The 13,166-nt window shown below is 44.7% G+C and overlaps 1 protein-coding gene across 8 annotated transcripts in view; it reads right to left on the bottom strand.

The window, feature by feature from the left end:
* The window catches only part of JAK1 (Janus kinase 1), a 235,464-nt gene that overhangs the window by 126,786 nt on the left and 95,512 nt on the right, over positions 1-13,166 (bottom strand). For 2 of the 8 annotated variants that reach the window (XM_063654614.1, XM_063654634.1), the window contains exon 1: positions 5,832-5,939. The exons of 2 other annotated variants lie outside the window; for them this stretch is intronic. The gene's annotated coding sequence lies outside the window, so the exon portion shown is untranslated. Of the gene's footprint in view, positions 1-5,119; positions 5,259-5,285; positions 5,539-5,831; positions 5,940-13,166 lie in introns of those variants that run through there. 4 more of the 8 variants (XM_054484110.2, XM_054484174.2, XM_054484105.2 and 1 more) reach the window with 3 other exon arrangements.

The following is a 13,166-nucleotide window of genomic DNA, read 5'->3' as shown; positions in this document are numbered from 1 at the left end:
AAAATTAACACTGCTTGCCTCTGAGACCATGTCTTCCTGTATTCTTCCACTTAACAACTCTTGTCTCTTAGGTTTCTTGTATTTAATTTCCTAACGGCTTAAAAACCAGTTAGGTAAACTGTCAAAAAAAATTCTTTATAAATTAAAAGCAAATCAAAGTAGGTTTTATTCCACTGTAAGGAAAGCATGGATGAACTTCATGACATCTTGCTTGGCTCGAAGCCTTTCTTGTTTCCTAGTAGTCTTCTGGATAGTTGATAAATGGCAGATAATAAAAGGCGTTTTCTGGGATGGGGAGGAGAGAGTTGCACAATGGTCAGATGAAGCTCACCCTTCATAGAACTCTCAGTGCTTCAGGTCTTCCATTTGCTAATGATGTTATTCTTGAGCTTGGAAACTTCAAATGGCTTCTCATCTTCCCCACTCATTCGTTCAACAGAGGCCTCAGTCCCTAACCTAACACTGCTCACAAATTTGTGGAAAGAGCTATGGTCTTCACAATCTGGACCCAATCTGCATGTCCTGCCCTACCTCCTTCCGCTCCCTCCCAAGCAGTCTTTGCTCTAATCTAGTGGCCACTTCCAAGCCTGCCACTGACACCACGTACATGCCCACTTTCATGTCTTTGCTCACACTGTATCTCTGCCTAGATTTCCTTCCCACCCTAAAACAAAGGAACTCCTACTCACTCCTGAAGGCCCAACTCAAATGAAACCTCTTCAAAAAAGCATTTGACAAGGGCTCCACATAGGGATTAGCTCTCTTCAGGGTCCTGGAGCTCTTAATTCCGACTACTACTACAGCATCACCCACAATGTGTTACAGCTATGTATACCAAGTTTATTTCCATATAAACTGTGTCTTATCCTTCTGCCAGGCACTTAATAGGTACCAAAGAGATGTCTGTGCATACAAAGAATGGATTAATCTGTAACATTAAAAAAAGAAAGGTAACAAGGGGAAGCTACTTCCTAGTCCTCAGACTTCAAAGGAGTGCCATGAAGGGTTCTAGGAAACATTCTACAATCACAAAGATTTACTCTTTTACATATATATAGTCTGCAACTGTAAAACTGAACATGCCCTCAGGGTCTTCCACTAGACTGTGAATTCTACGAGGACAGATTTGTACCTGTTTTGTTGTCTGTCTATTCACTCTCTGAGATTCACTGCAAGAGCTCAACAAGTATTTGCTAAATGAATAAAAGAATGTACAAAACGCTAGTGTGAATAGTACTGTTAAGTAAATTCAGTTACCACAGATTAAAACTATCCCAACAAACGCTAGCTCTATCTTCTGGCCAGAGTAGACTTAAAAGAAATTATCCTTTTGCTTCTAAAGCAGGTCTTGCCTCAGGACTGGGCAGTTTATCCACAGAGCACCAAGGAAGAATGTGTGCCCACTGCCAACTACAAAGAATCACAGATCACAAACCCTCAGAAGTGGAGGTATCACGGAAATGAGCTTAATGTTTTATGCCTTCCTGTTGCCTTAAACTGCCAAGAAGGCTGGTGCACCTCAGAGGAAAGAATACTCACAGGAATTAGTTTCCGGTCCCTGAAACCCAGTCATTTCAACATGACAGCTGTTTGAAATCCCATGTAACCAGAGGGTTTGTGAGACAGGAAGCAACAGTGGCACACCTAGCTGAGCACGGGGGAGAGTAAGAAGCAGAGAGGAAACAAGCTGAATGAGAACATGGCTTGGAGGCAGCAAGGAAAGTATAAAAACAATGAACCAGGCCAGGTGCGGTGGCTCACGCCCGTAATCCCAGCACTGTGGGAGGCCAAGGCAGGCGGATCACTTGAGATCAGAAGTTCGAGACCAGCCTGGCCAACATGGTGAAACCCCATCTCTACTAAAAAACAACACAAAAATTACCCAGGCATGGTGGAACATGCCTGTAATCCCAGCTACCCGGGAGGCTGAGGCACGAGAATCACTTGAACCTGGGAGGCAGAGGTTGCAGTGAGCCTAGACTGTGCCACTGCATTCCAGCCTGGGCAACAGAGTGAGACTCCATCTCGAAAAATAAAAATAATAAAAACAATGAACCGATGTCTCTGATGCCTACTATAATGTAATTTACCTTTACATCATAATTATTAAAAAAGAAATGAAGGGCACAGAAACAAGGAACACCTTCCTTGGTCACCAGTTACTCTCTCTCATCATTCATTCTCTGAATCTTAACTGCTCTTATAGAAAAGAAATCGGCAAGGATGTGAGTGTGCTTAAATGGACAAGCGAGTAGAGCATGAATGACTTGTTCCCTCTATTTTCTACTTTCCTATATTTTCTAATTTTTCTATAGTGAATTCTCCTTATTGTTATGATGGGAAAAATAACCTTCGTTTAAAGAAATTATAGAGCTAAAAATTACACGTTCTGACAATAAGAAAACGAAGTACACTAAAAAAACCTTTACCCCAAAAAATGAATAACAAAGAATTCGATAATATCAAACCATCCACAGGCAGCTTTTTACTCAACATATTGCCTTAACCCTGGTTCCCTCAACTACCAGTAAACCTAATGATTCACTTATGAAAAATACTCTTCATATTAGTTATGATTTGCATAGCACGTCACAGTTTCCATGCATTATTTACCTGACTTCCCCCCAAAACTCTGCGAGATGACCAGGGAGAATATTTTTATCTCCATTTTGCAAATGAAGAAAATAGGTGCCCTGAAGTGAAAAAATTTGCCACAAGAGCCCAGATCTTCTTGCTCCTTACTCAGTATTCCAAAGCAGGACTTCTCAACCTGGGCACTACTGAGATGGATAATTCTTTGTTTGGGATGGGGGGCTGACTTGTGCGTTATAGGATGTTTAGTAGCATCCCTAGCCTCTAACCACGAGATGCCTACCAGTAGCACTGCTTCATTCCCCCAAGTTGTAACAACCAAAAATGTCTCCAGAAACTGCAAATATCTCATTGGGTGCAAAATCGTACCCTTACTGGTCTAAAAAAATCTGCAAAGTTCCTTCCAACACTCCTGTTCAATGACAAGGTTCCATATACCACTGAGCCACAATAAATCACAGAACATCCAATGTTGCTTCCTCAGCGAGATTCCATTAATAAGCCAATTCCCCATCCACTTAAAATAATGGTTTTAAATGTGAAAATGAACAAGAAAAATTTCTTTGTATGAATATTCACATCTCAGACAACAAATCTTCTAACAGCATTCTATTATCTCATCAGGACATAAGGACATACAAAATGGGATGTGTGTTTGAGGGGAAAAAAACACCAGAGGAATCTTGAGAATTAGAAAACACAGATCTTGGTCTTTGCTATGCAGTTATACCTTAGTGTTCTCTTGTTCTCTGTACACAAATGAGTATCAACCTACACGTTCTCAATGCTTGTTTGAGTCGGAAGTATATGGCTTTAGCCAAGCTCATGTTAAGCTCCTAAATTACAACAACTGAAATGTAGTTATATTTTAGGAAATGTTTGAATTATTTTACCTATATCTAATTTATGCATTCTCTACAATCATTTCCCAATGGTAGTAAATACTTAGTATAGTATGAAATGGAGGAAACCATTTAAACTGGCTGTATTCAGTGTGGAGTATCACACTGCAATCCTAGCAGTAAAAAAACATAGTTTTGTATCTAGTTGCAGAAACTAAGACTCGGTCAAAGCGCTTAGTTAATATAATATACAGAATTAAGAAGAGGTTATGATTATTCCTATTTATAATGTCCAAAGTCATTCAAGTATGATGTCCTCACATCTTTACATGTGATCTGGATCTAAACAGGGGAGACATTTTCTCCACATTACAAAGCATATTGTACCAGAAATGTCTGGAACCCTGGTGGTCTCCATTAATCTTCACCACAAAGTACAAAAGAACACATTGATCCTTCAATGAAAATAATTCCCTGGTCTTGGAAAACATCAGTCACCAAAAGCAAAATCAAGAAACAACACATAATGGGGCTTTGGAAAGGGAAGAACAAAGATTCAATCAATACAAATTGCTCATCTTAAACAAAATCTACTGTGCCTATACCCATACGTAACTCAAATCTTTTCTTCAAAAAATAAAAAAATAGCCAAAACCAAACACGCCCTGATTACATCTCTCTCTGCATTATTCTCATCACTTAACTACCCATGTTTTACTCCCTGAAAGAAGTAATGACAATTTTATACCACTGTAAATTCCTGCCAGTGAGAGAAAAACCCTATGACTTGGGGAAAAAAATGTCAATGACATGTATAGTGATGTACTCAACCAGGGGCAGAAGGCAGCTGACAGCCACGTAGTAAGAAGAGTGGCAGGAAGGACGGGGTCCCCTTCCCCAGGAACACACAGGAAATCATGGAGTGCAAACCCTCCAAAAAACGTGTGCACAAACACCCGGCAAACATCGCATCTTCTATCTAGAAGTTCCTTGGTAAACGCACATCTAAGGAGCCCACATCCCAGGGACCCTGGGGAGTGACTTTGGAGGAGTGTCTATTAGTCCTCTGATGCTCCCGGTCGCCGACGGCGCGCGGATGGAGTTGGAGTGAGGGAGCCAGAGACCAGCCCCAGTTTCGATTAATCAGTCCCTTTCCAGTGGGATTCGCAATTCCCCGGGTAGTTCTCTCCCACTGTTCCCCTTCCCTGGTCCTCTCGCCCAGGGTCACCTTTCCCACTTCTCGCTGGCTACCTGAGGCCTGGTTCCTAACAGAACCTAAGAGGGGAGGGGGCGTTTCCCTAGTTCGCGGACGCCCAACACCCAGCTCCAAATCCCAGAAACTTTCCCTCGCTGAGACCGCAGGGAAGGAAAAAAGCTAAGACCCTCAGCCTCCTTCCTGGGGCCGAAGAAGAAAACCTTTCTGCGCTGCCACCCCGGCCGGGAGCTGGCGGTCAAGTTCGCGGTGCAAGGAGCTAGGGACGTCAGCCCTCCAGCCCGCGCCTGTATCTCGGGGTGGTATAAACAGGATGTCAGACAGCGCGCTCCGGGCTTGTTTATGAAAACTTGCCGTGCGCGCTGGGGGAGGGGGCGGCCTGGCTTAACCGCTCTCCTCCCGGCCGTGGGCCCCCGCCCGGCGACCTCCTCGCCGCCCGCCGGCTCCGCGGGGCTGGAAATCCCCGCCTTACCCGCCCGAGCCGCGGGGTCCTCAGCTGCGCTCAGGAGCAGCCCGGGCCGCGCAGCGTGAGGACCGACCGAGAGCGGTGGCCGCGCCTCCGGCCAGTCCGGGCTGCGCGCCCCTCGCCTGCCGACGGCGGCCGCCCCGGCTCCTCCACCTCCCCCGGTGACACTCACCACTTCCGTGTGCGCCTGGGCCGGGTGGCGCCGGGTCGCTGCGCTGGCTGGGGGCGACCGGCCGGCTCGGTAGGCGGCCAGCCCCGCGGGGCCCCAGCGTGCGCGCGCCCAGGGCTGAGGAGGGGTCGCGGCGAGGACAACCCGGACTGGTCGCAGGCCCGCGCTGTCTGCAGCTCCAGGATACTCCGCGGCCGCCGCGGCCTGCGCTCAGCGACGCACCGCCTCCCGTCCCACCCCGCCCCGCCCCGCGGTCGGCCCCACCCCCGCGGCCGCCGGGCCCACCCACTCGCGACGTCACTAGCGGCAGCCCCGGAAAGCGGGGCGGGGCCACAGTCCCGGCGGAGACTGCGCCTCCGGCCTACCCGCCCCGCCCCCATCCGGCTTCGCTCGCGAAGCCGCCCCCGCTCGTCTCTGTTCACCGCGTCCTCTAGATTCTAGAATCTAGAAACTCATGTAGGAAGCGAGGTCAGCTAGCGCGGGGAGTAAAATTGCCAGGATTCGCCCGTAGATTGACCCCTCCCAGCTCTGGAGCCCTCTCCGCCACACCTTTGTGCGCTCGATGCAGAAATGCATCCCGCCTCCTCCGTATACGCTCCGCTTCTTACCCCAGCTGAGTAGGAGGGGAGCTAGTGGAGCACTAGACTAAAAAGAACTTAAGAATACAGCCCCCAGCTTGGACAAGCTACTGCAGATCCAACCCATTCCAGATTTTAAAAGCTCTTTACGAAAAAAAAAAGCGTATGCATAATAGGAATTAGAACTACATTCACTGATACTTAATGCATGTACAGCGCTTTTCATTTTTTACTAATAACCTCTCAAAGTAGTAGTATCATTTTATCCATGAGGAACAAATTAAGTCTTAAGTATCTTAATCAAGGTCACACTGTAGCCAAGATTCATACTTTGTAGGCAGTCCACGGACAAATCCTAACAATTTTATTTCCTTAGGTATCTCTCCAGTCAGTTCACTTGTCTATGTTCCGGCAACACGGTCCGAGCTGCCACCATCTCTAACCGGAAGGGACCACGAACACCTCTTAAATCGTCACTGCATTCACTCCAGCCCCCAATTCTCTACAATGAACTTTTAAAAATTCAAATCTGTTCCACACACTCACATGCTTAAAACACTCCAGCGACTTTCCCCTGACAATCCCTGGATGAAAATCCTCCGAGGCCATGCACGGTCAGAATTCTGCAGCTTCAGGGCTGTGGACAGAGGCTGCCCCACCTGTGCTGACTTCATTAACCCTGCTGGACAGTTCCTGACCACTTGAGTTACTGCAACTGAAACTGAGCAAGATATTCTGGGTGTGGAATAAAGTCAAGCATCCGAATTAGACTACTGAATTTGAGGTTTGGCCTCCACCACTAACCACCTGTGTTGCCCTAAATAATTCTCAGTTAACTCAGTTCTCAGTGGAGCAGCAGACAAAAGGATCTCCAAAGTGCCTTCCAGAAGTAGAGAAAAGAGGACCAAAGAAGACCGGAGATCAGAGCAGACAGGGAGGCAACCCGGGTTGCCTGCATTGTGGGTGTTTGTGTGCAAGTCTTGTCTCGCCTGCCACACTCTGAACAACACCTCAGGGCTGTTTGCATCATTTTCTTCACCTGTTAAATAGGGATAATGCCTTCCTTAAAGGGGTTTTGCTGAAGGTGAACTATGATAATATAGCCCACATGGCATGGGCTCAGGAACTGGTAGGGGTTTTTATTGAGCTGGACCATAAAGAACAGGTGAGAGTGACATGAAGGGAGACAGAGACGTGAAAGAACAGCATTTCAGATGAGGATGTAAAGAAAAAGGAAAGTCAGGAAGGCAGCAGTGAACCCATTGTGCCCACGAACAAATTTGACTGTTCACAGGATGGAATCACGGGAGAGGGCCTGGATTCAGTTTCGATCTGTTCGTCTGTAACAGACATTGTGCTAGGTGATGAAGATTCAGAGAAAAAAAAAAAAAAAAAGACTAGGTTCCTGACTTCTGAATGCTCAATGCAGTCAGAGAGACAGGCAAGTAACAATTCAGTGATTCCCGGTCCTGTAATGGTGATCACAGAAGACAGTCACCCAGCCGAGTCTGAGGAAGTCAGAAGAAGCTTCAAGTAGCCGTCAGGAGTCAGGAGGTAGCGGCATATTCAGGCAGTAATAGTATATGCTGGCTGGGTGTGGCGGCTCATGCCTGTAATCTCAGCACTTTGGGAGGCTGAGGCAGGAGGACTGCTTGAGGCCAGGAGTTTGAGACCAACCTGGGCAACATAGCAAGACCCTGTCTCTAAAATAAAAACAAACAAACAAAAAAAGGCCAGGTGCAGTGGCTTACGCCTGTAATCCCAGCACTTTGGGAGGCCGAGGTGGGCCAATCACTTGAGGTCAGGAGTTTGAGACCAGCCTGGCCAACATGGCAAAACCCCATCTCTACTAAAAATACAAAAATTAGCTGAGCGTGGTGGCGGGAGCCTGTAATTTCAGCTACTTGCGAGGCTGAGGCACGAGAATCGCTTGAAGCTGGGAGGCAGAGTTTGCAGTGAGCTGAGATTGTGCCACTGCACTCCAGCCTGGGCGATAGAGCGAGACTCCCTCTCAAAAAAAAAAAAAAAAAAAAAAAGGTAAACTAGCTGGGCATGGTGGCACATGCCTGTATTTCCGGCTACTTGGGAGGCTGATGCCGGAGGATCACTTGAGCCCAGGAGTTTGAGGCTGCAGTGAGCTAGGATCACACCACTGCACTTTAGCCTGGGCAACAGAGTGAGACCCCTTCTCTTAAAAAAAAATAAGTATATGCTGTGTGACGGGGGAATGAGAAAAGATGAAGCCCATGCAAAAACTTTTGCCTAAAAAAAAATAGTGTTTTTTTTTTTTTTTTGAGAGATTTAAGGTTTTTGTTTTAGAAGAATCACCCTAGGGCAAGGGCTGTCAACCTCAGCACTATTGACATTGTGGGCTGGAAAATTCTTTGTTGTAGTGGGGGTGTCCTGTGCATTGTAGGATGTTTAGCAGCATCTCTGACCTCTGACTACTAGGTGCCAGTAGCAAGTCCTCTTGTTCCACCATCACATTCCCCCACAACTCCCCACCCTCCTCCTTTCCCAGCTGTGACTTCCAAAAATGTCTCCAGACGTTGCCAAATGTCCCCTGAGGTGCAAAATCACACCCCACTGAGAACCACTAGTCTAGGGATAATGTGGAAGATGAATTGGAGGGCAAGGAGATTAATTACATGTCATTGTAAAACTGCAGGCTGCGAGGGATGAGAGCCTATCTAACGCAGTGGACTGGGGAAGGATACTGAGGAAGATGCAAAAAGCCTGAGGAGATAGAATGGACAGTGCTTGGTGACTGATTAGATGCGGCTACTGAGGCAGAGAGAGGAATCTCACATGACTCCCAAATTTTCTGAATTGGTTGATAAGCTGACCAAGGATGCCACCGACTGGATGCCACCGACTAAACAGGATAAGAAATTCAGTTTTATGTTTGAGAATAGGAAAGTTTTAAACAGTCACTGAGCCAGGTGTGGTGGCTTAGACCTGTAATCCCAGCATTTTGGGAGTTCAGGAGTTCAAAATGGGTTCAGGAGTTCAAAATGAGATCAGCTTGTGCAACATGGCAAAACCCTGTATCTACAAAAAATACAAAAAATAACTGAGTGTGGTGGCACATGCCTGTGGTCCCAGCTACTCAGGAGTCGAGGTGGAAGGATCACTTGAGCCCAGGAGATCAAGGCTGCAGTGAGCTAGGATGGTGCCACTGCACTCAAGCCTGGGAAACAGAGTGAGACCCTGTCTCAGAAAAAAAATAAACAGGCCGGGTGCGGTGGCTCACACCTGTAATCCTAGCACTTTGGGAGGCCAAGACGGGGTGGATTGCTTGAGGCCAGGAGTTCAAAACCAGCCTGGCCAACATGGTGAAACCCCGTCTCTACTAAAAATACAAAAAATTAGTTGGGCATGGTGGTGGGCACCTGTAATTCCAGCTTCTCGGGAGGCTGAGGCAGGAAAATAGCTTGAACCTGGAAGGCAGAGGTTGCAGTGAGCCAAGATGGCACCACTGCACTCCAGCCTGGGCAACAAGAGAAAAATTCCATCTCAAAAAAACAAAACAAAACAAAAAGGGCCGGGTGCAGTGGTTCATGCCTGTAATCCTGCAATCCCAGCACTTTGGGAGGCCAAGGCAGGTGGATCACCTGAGGTCAGGAGTTCAAGACCAGCCTGGCCAACATGGCAAAACTCTGTCTCTACTAAAAATACAAAAATTAGCCAGGTGTGGTGGCATGCACCTGTAGTCCCAGCTACCCGAGAGGCTGAGGCACGAGAACCGCTTGAACCTAGGAGGCGGAGGTTGCAGTGAGCCTAAAGCAAACCACTGCACTCCAGCCTAGGCGACAGAGAGACTCTGTCTCAAAAAAAAAAAATGCCATTCAGTAGAATATATGATATATAGGAGAGACACAATAGTGTAAAACAAAAGAATACAAATATTTCCTTCTAACATGCAATCCATGACATACATCTAAATTTAATTAAACCAAATGCAGTATAGAAGCCTCTTATTAGAAAATTAATAATAACCACCCAACCATCAATCATACACACAGTTTCACACATAAATCTTCATCAAAAGAACATGTCCCCATCAGTCTTCCTCTGCAAAAGCTATTGCTTAGATAACAATGGGAAAATATGTTAGATGCAAACAATGATGTTTTTTCAACAACACTAAACTAAACTAAAACCCCATTGTACAAATCATGAAATTTTTTTCCAAAAATTGGAATCTGGAGAAAAAATTGACTGTAATCTTGCAAACCTGATATAAATCAGTCACCATATTATATATTTTCTTCCCATTATCTTTTTCCACGGGGCATAGTTTTCATATAAATATAGTCATGGCATACATGTCACTTTGTAAACTGTTCCTTAAACTTAATTGTAATTCATAAGTGTATTTCAATGTTTCTAAACAAGTCTTCATAACCAATGAACTTTTTCATGCAAATAATTCTTTTTTTGAGTCAGAGTCTTGCTTTGGAGTGCAGTGGCACAATCACAGCTCACTGCAGTCTTGACCTCCCAGCCTCAATCAGTCCTCTTGCCTCAGCCTCCTGAGTAGCAGGGACTACAGGTGCGTGCCATCACACTTGGCTGCTTTTTGCAGAGACGCGGTTTCATCATGTTGCCCAGGTTTCTCTGTCATACTTTTTGTTTTTTTTTGAGATGGAGTTTCACTCTGTCACCCAGGCTCGAGTACAGCGGCATGATCTCGGCTCACTGCAACCTCTGCCTCCCGAGTTCAAGCGATTCTCCTGCCTCAACCTCCCAAGTAGCTGGGATTACAGGCACGTGCCAACATGCCTAGCTAATTTTTGTATTTTTAGTAGAGACGGGGTTTCGCTATGTTGGCCAGGCTGTTCTCGAACTCCTGACCTCAAGTGATCCACCCACCTCGGTCTTCCAAAGTGCTGAGATTACAGGCATAAGCCACCGCACTCGGCCTTATCTGTCATACTTTTGATATGCATTTTACGGCATGTTATTTGCCCTAAAAAACTATACTTGAAGAAGTTTTCCATTTTCTTGTACTCAAATATGTTGAATTGTTGTGGGTTTTTGTTTGTTTGCAAACACTGTACTGCAGCCTGGGCAACAGAACAAGACCTTGTCTCAAAAAAAAGAAAAAAGTGTGACAGATACAATATTGCTATCTTTATTAAAGATCTCATTATTGCAAATTGACAGAAGATACCATGACCCTAGTAGATGGTGGGCAAAGAACAAAAACAGATAATATTCCCCCTACCTACTCTTCCACATGCACATTGATATGTTAAAAGAAAAATAGAAACTAGTGAGAAAGCATATAGAAAATCATTAACTTCTTTAATAAATGTAAAAATTCAAATTAAAGCTACAAGGTACATTTTTAAAACATTAAAGGTACAAACTATTTGAAAAATTATAATGTCCACTGTTTTAGACCCTGATAGGGTGTATGTTTTTCAGGGCAATGTAGATTTGTGGAAACTGAATAGAAAGTAACTTGCCAATACTAATCTATGAATTAATCTAAAATTATACAGTCCATTTGACTCGATCCCATTTCTGTGACTGTGTTCTAAAGCAGTTGTTTTAATATACAGTTTAGGCTGGATGCAGTGGCTCATGCCTGTAATCCCAGCACTTTGGGAGGTCAAGGCGGGTGGATCACTTGAGCTCAGGAGTCTGAGACCAGCCTGAGCAACATGACAAAACTCCATCTCTGCAAAAAATACAAAAATTAGCCGGGTGTAGTGGCTTGTGCCTGTAGTCCCAGCTACTCAGTAGGCTGAGGTGGGAAGATCGCTTGAGCCTGGGAGGTTGAAACTGCCGTGAGGCATGATCCCACCACTGCACTCCAGCCTGGGTGATAGAGTGAGACCCTGTCTCCAAAAGAAACAAAGCCATTTAATATTTATTGTTTAAAAATTATTTGCATAGGCTGGGCGGTGGCTCACGCCTGTAACTCCAGCACTTTTGGAGGCTAAGGTGGGAGGAATGCTTGAGGCCAGGAATTCAAGACCAGCCTGGGCAACATAGGGAGACCCTGGTCTCTATAAAAAATTTACAGATTAGCTGGGCATGGTGGCATGCACCTGTAGTCTAGCTACTGAGGAGGCTGAGGCAGGAGGATTACTTGAAGCCAGAAGGTAGAGGCCACAGTGAGCCATGATTGTGCTACTGCACTCCAGCCTGGGCAACAGAACAAGATTCTGTCAAAAAGAAAGAAAAAGAGAAAGAAAGAGAGAGAGAGAGAGGGAGGGAGGAAGAGAGAAAGAGGGAGAGAGAAAGAGAGGGAGGAAGGGAGGGAGGGAGGGAGGGGAAGGGAGGGGAAGGGAAGGGAAAGGAAGAGAACAAAAGAAAAGAAAGAGATTTAAGGAATATAAATATTGGGGAGGAGGGCATAAATGTTCATTCTATTTTTTATTCTATTATATTTTATACAGCTAAATATTTTATACATTCAGTATTTAAACCATATAAGATTTCAATGGATGTTCTGAAGTGTCAAAATTGCTATTTTTTAAAATCAAGACTGTCATTTTCTATTGAAAATATAGTATTAAGTAAATGTTCACCTTTTGTTTAACAATCCCTTCCCTCATCTCACTTTGCAAAAAAAAAAAAAAAAGGGAAAAGGAAAATCAAATGTTGAACCTCTTACAACCTACAGCTGAAATAAACTTTGACACTGACTGAGCAGATCTTTCTCTACATGCTCACTAACCCATTGAATCAGCTTCCATCTAAGGTGGGGTGTGATTAGACTTACAGGAAGGAGGCCCTTTTCTATTGCTTAGTACCATGCAAACAGTAGGCTGTCTAAAATACTTATTCATAATGACAGAAAGTAAGAAAAAAATCGGATTAAATGTAATGGGAAGGAAAGGGAATATATATATTTTTCCTTAAAGGTATCATGCATGACATATAATAAAAGTTCAATAGATATTTGCTAAAGCTATAATTCAGTAAAGAAAAAAGATGAAAAGCAAATGAATCATGTATGTATATATAATTGTAAATGTCCACGTTATCTTTTTAGACTGAAAATTTTCAGGTAATCGTCCAAAGTAGAACTTTGGTAACTCTGTCATAAATTCAATACATAGGTATCACACATTTGGTATGGGTATCACACATTTGGTATTGTCCTAAAATCATTGCTTGAGAAAAAAACTTGATTCTGATTTGGAGAACTTCCTCCCCCGACTTCTGTAGAACATCAAGTTTATCTTCCTCAGATACTTCAACTCTCATAAGATGTCAACTTCACTCTCAGTCTAACTGCCCCACAGATTAGTAGTTAAGGTAACTTTGGAGTAATACCAACTTAAGT

The sequence above is a fragment of the Pongo pygmaeus genome, chromosome 1 (assembly GCF_028885625.2).
Source record: "Pongo pygmaeus isolate AG05252 chromosome 1, NHGRI_mPonPyg2-v2.0_pri, whole genome shotgun sequence".
In the NCBI taxonomy this organism is placed as follows: Eukaryota; Metazoa; Chordata; class Mammalia; order Primates; family Hominidae; genus Pongo; species Pongo pygmaeus.
The sequence above is the reverse complement of the archived record's forward strand: the minus strand, read 5'-3'. Positions and strand labels throughout refer to the sequence as shown.